Source organism: Belonocnema kinseyi, chromosome 9, assembly GCF_010883055.1.
Source record: "Belonocnema kinseyi isolate 2016_QV_RU_SX_M_011 chromosome 9, B_treatae_v1, whole genome shotgun sequence".
NCBI lineage: Eukaryota > Metazoa > Arthropoda > Insecta > Hymenoptera > Cynipidae > Belonocnema > Belonocnema kinseyi.
The window spans coordinates 23,789,595-23,795,131 of record NC_046665.1 but is presented as its reverse complement, the minus strand read 5'-3'; positions in this window follow the sequence as shown (position 1 = coordinate 23,795,131).

Here is a 5,537-nt window from a genome sequence, read left to right as displayed (position 1 = left end):
AAGATTCAAAGCTTTCTATGTAAAACAATTCAGTTTCAAATTGTTTTCTTTTCAATATTTGGTTTAAATTTATTCGTCTTAAATGAACAGTGAAATATTGCTTAATATTAAATAATTCTTCTTTTTCTACATTAAGAAATTTCAAATTAAATGGGTTAAAAATTAAATAATTTAGACTCACAATATTTTTAATTTAATAAAAACATTTAATTATGCCTATATTATTATGGATTTATTTTTAAGCGGAAAGTAGTCAAACGCACGTTTACATTTTTTAATGGCTGAAAACATTAATAGAAGTAATATATTAATAAATTTAATTAAAAAAAATATATAAAGGAATACCTGAAACTGTGAATGAAAAATATATTATTGATAAATCATGAGTACAGATCCATTTTTTAAATAATTTACTTTATTATTTATTATATTATATAATTTATAATATTTATTATATTAAATAATTTACTTTTAAAAACTTGTAATTTTTTATTTTTTTAACACTATAAAACTACATTTTGAAATTCTTCAATTAAAATGTATGCTGAAAAATAAAAAAATTTAACTGGAAAATTTTGAAAATGACAGATTTTCGAATTAAGTATTCTAAACTAAATGGTATAATAATTTATGAAAATCACAATTTAGGAAATTAAAAAAAAGGTTGAAATCAAAGTTGGACAACAGTTTTATTATACAAATTTTGTAACATTCGCGGTCAAAAAATAAATTCACTATAATTTCCCTGTTTTCCAGGTTTCCTGGTCCAGCGTCCAACCTGCACTGCATTATATAATTTTCGTTAGTCAGAACTTTCCACTTGACTTCAATTTCATTTTATTTGACACAGATAGGTCATTTTTTGTCAGCAGAAAGAAGTTATGAAACACATAACCTAAAATTATAGTTAATCCGTATTTTCCTTTAACGATCTTCAACATTATTATAATACATTTCATAAGGATTCAAATATTTATACACCTGAAAAGTACAAGAAATTTTTTTTCTTACATTTTGCATTTTAAAATCCCATACGTTTGCCGCCTTTCTTATACAAGATGGAGAAATAAAGCGGTGGGTCCTTATTGGTTCGGCTTTTTTACTTGCGCGTGGCTAGACCATGTATTTATTAGATCATGGATATATATATCTAACTACATTTTCGACCATATTGAGGTGCTGCCCTCTTCAACTTTTCGTCGTTTCTATGGTAACCGCGTCCTTCGACCACATTAATGAGCGGGGTGGAGCCGGGGCGCACACTGAAAGTTGTTGAATTCCAAACCGAGCGTAATTTTCTGTTTCTCGCGTTCGCCTTCGACATCACTATCGCAATATTTGCTATAGCTGAGTTGGTCGGCTGGCTCTGTACGCGAAAAATGTTGTGAACGCTGAATTACCTAATTGTATTAAAATTACAGAGAGCCTAAAATTATTCTATTTATTATTATTTTTAAATTGATTAATTTCTCTTACGGTTGCTTTGAAAAGAGACATTTTCGGGATAATAAATAAATAGATTAAAAAAAATTCTTTTCGTACTTTAGAATTGTAGTGACATTTCAAAAATTCTTTTTTTAATAAACATAACATTTAAATGAAATTGAGTTAAATTTTAAAATGAAATAAAATTTTTTCACCAGATTTCACAAATTGAATATTTATTTGCAATTTAGTTAATAAATCGAGCATCATATAAATCATTATGTAGTAAATGAAAGGTGATATAGTAGTGATCTTAAACAAAGTTTGTTTTTAGTGTATTTTTTATTCTTAGTTTTTATTAAGTACAATTACAAGTTTATGTACAATACGCATTTTAACCGTTTTATTGGATACAGATATATGGACAAAAAGCTCAGGAAAGTAATAATTAGGATTATAACTGAATCATAAAAAGAAAGAATAGATCTAGAGAAGAAATTATATTAAAATAATCTGCACTCAGTTTACTGAGCCCTCTCACCAGAAGTATCCGACATTGTGCAGTATTCTAATAAGTAAATTAAATTTACTTGAACCGTATACAAAATTCAAAGAAAAGGCTGAAATGTGAATAATTTTTGGACAATTGTTACGGTGGCTACTAGACAGAAAAGCAGGAAATAATTCGCCATAATTTTCGAAGCAATTGGGAAATTTTTTGGAATCTTCAAAAATTTTAATTTTCAAAAGCAAAAAAGGAAACACAATATATTAACCGATTTTAATCAATCAATTGGATGTCAACCCACAAATTCTTTTCGCTCAGCTCAAACGATTTGACTAATTTAATCATTTTCACCCCGCCATATAATAGATAATGTATACATATTAATATAATTATATTAATTATATTATATCAATAAAATATGTATATACATATGTATATATTTATATAAATAAAAATGAACTAATAATGCGTACCTACTTGCAAAAAATAATTTTGCTGAAATATTTCATTGACTTTCAATTTTGTCAATAATATTACTAACTAAATAAATAATTAATTAGCTGAATATGATATTTAGGTATTTTTTCGTTTTCTATTTTTTAAATAGAAATATGAAAATAGAGTGTTTTTTTTTGCACATGAAAAGAATTCTTGAAATTGTCCCGAATTTTCACGTAAAAATTCTAAGTGTTATACTTTTTACCAATAAAATAGTAAAATAAAACATTTTTTGATATTATAATAAAGTATTGTTTAGTTTTCTTTTCTTTAAATAGAAATGTGAAAATAAAGTGTATATTTTTTGCATTAAAAGAATTATTTAAATTGTCCGGAATGTTCACGTTCCCAATAATGATTAAATTCCGGAAATTTAATATTGACAAAAATATACCATGTGGTATATGGATGGCCCCAAATAGTAAATTGTTTATCTTGTATCGCTAATTGTATAATTCAGAATTTATATAATTCGTTAAATTGTAATTGCGGAGATTTTTAAATTGGGTCACTTTGTATTCTCAAAATTTTGTTACGTTAATCTGTATATTCGGCATCTCATTTTGCATTATTTTTTATTATTAGTCCTTTTATTTATTACAGTCACATATTTTTTCTGCTTCTGTTTCTCATCAGCCATTTAAAATTTTTTTTAAATTCCTATTTTTCCTATTAATGAAACCTAAGAAAAAAATTCCCGGTTATAGAAGATGTCTCGATGCTGAGAATTAATATTTTAAAGATTTACTTTTTTTCTTTTATAAAACTTTGACTACAATTAGGAAGTACAGCCAGGATTTCATTAATAATAAATTTTTTCAATGTGAAATTCGATATGTGTATATATAATAGAGCGGAGTGAGAATGATCAAATTGGTCAATCGTTTGAGCTGAGCGAAAAAAATTTGTGGGTAGACATCCGAGAAAAGTAAAAAAAAAAAAAATTTTGAAATCGGTTAATATCTTCTGTTCCCTTTTTTTATTTGGAAATTCCAAAAAGTTTCCCTAATGCTTCGAAAATTATGGCGAACTTTTTCTATGTTTAGTTTTTTTCTAGTGAATAATAATAAAAATTTTAAAATAAACAAATTTTTTTTGCTTAATTTAGAATTTTTTGAAAATGGCAAAAAAAATGTTTTTTTTATTGAGTCCTATACAAAAACTGCACATAGAAAAAATTCCCCATCATTTTCGAAGAAATAGGGAAATTTTTTGGAATTTTCAAAAATTTAAATTTTCAATCAAAAAAGGGAACAGAAGATATATTAACCGATTTTAGATTTTTGTTTACTTTTTTTGAATGTCAACCCACACGTTTTTTCGCTCAGCTCAAACGATTTGACTAATTTGATTATTTTCACTCCGCCCTAATATACTTATAATGTATACATAATAATATAATTATATCAATTAATTTATATTATTATAATTTATATGCATATATATATTTAAATAAATAAAAATAAACTGTTAATATACACCTGCTTGCGAAAAATAATGTTGCTGAAATATTTTCATTGACTTTTAATTTTTCAATAATATTACTAATTAAATAATTAATTAATTAGCTGAATATGATATTTAGATATGTTTTAGTTTTCTATCTTTTAAATAGAAATATGAAAATAGAGTGTACCTTTTTTGAGCATAAAAGGATCTCTTTAAATTGTCCGGAATTTTCACATAAAAATTCGTAGTATTATACTTTTTACGAATAAAATAGTAAAAGAAAACATTTTTTGATATTGCGCTAAAGTATTTTTTAGTTTTCTTTTTTTTTAAATAGAAATATGAAAATAAAGTGAATATTTTTTGCATAAAAAGTATTCTTTAAATAGTCCAGAATGTTCACGTGAATATTCGAATTATCCTCTTTAGGAATACAATATTAAAATAAAACTTTTTATTTTTTTACTTTTCACAAGTATTTATCATAAAAATAAAATATGGAATTTCAAGGTCAGTATTTTCAATCAATTACTTCAATTACTTCCATGTTATTATTTTTTAAATATTATTATTAAAATTGATTTATGTATAACCAACAGTAAAATTTGTCATACAATGGTAAATTTATCCCATTCTTTCTAGATCTAGATTTGATACCTAATTATCTTTATCATCTTTTCAGAGACTTGTTCATTCTTAATTTTTATAACACAATCTTCTAATTTTTTAAGTAATACAAATAAATTACATATACTAAGAATATGTTCAAATAAAGAAAAGTGACTTTCAGTCCTGGAGAATAAATCAATAATCCATAATAATTAAAAAATTTCAAATTCCCGCTAGAAGAAAGCACAGATTATTTTGCCGTCTAGTGGGATGCGGTTAAAATAATCCGTTTAAATGTAGCGGCATTGCCGAATTTAGCCGAGAAGTACCGGAAAAAAACGAAGCCACAAAATCGTCGATAGCGCCGCTCTCGTGACATGTGGCCTAACTAGACCCTTGCCGCATCTAGGTAAAATATTTTTGGTTTGCATTACATATTAAGGATTGTGATATTCGATTTAAATAGATCAATTATTATTTATATAAAAAAAGATTTTAAGAATTTGGTTCCTCGCGAAACATTTAATCGTTGTGATCCTGCAATGGACGAGGTAAGTTACATTATATGGTGATATGAAAAATAAGTATATAATTTACCAGTTTTAAATCTTGTATGCTTACGCATTCTTGCACCGGTACCAAACTTTCACTTAAATGTAGCAGCTTGTATATTCCAATAATCTTGGCATGACTGAACGAAATAAATTCAAAGATTTAAGCATTTTGTATTTTGCTTTGAGCCTTGAGGTTATATTTACACGAAATAATGATGGCAGCCATCCATACCCGTGCCAAACTAGCGCCGCGCTCGGGAAGAATTGGCATTTCGATGCGTTATTGTACATCCGACAGAAAAATGCTCTTTTTTCGTGAAGTCAATGTACAGGACTTTAGGCTCCTTATCTCTATTATCCATGTTAGCCATTTTGACACGTAGACAACGTTTCCATGACGACGTTCTTGGTTCTTGGGCATTCTTTAGGGTGGCTCCATGATCCAACGAAGCATGGTCTCGCCCAAAGATATTATAAACGTAGATGCGGTACGG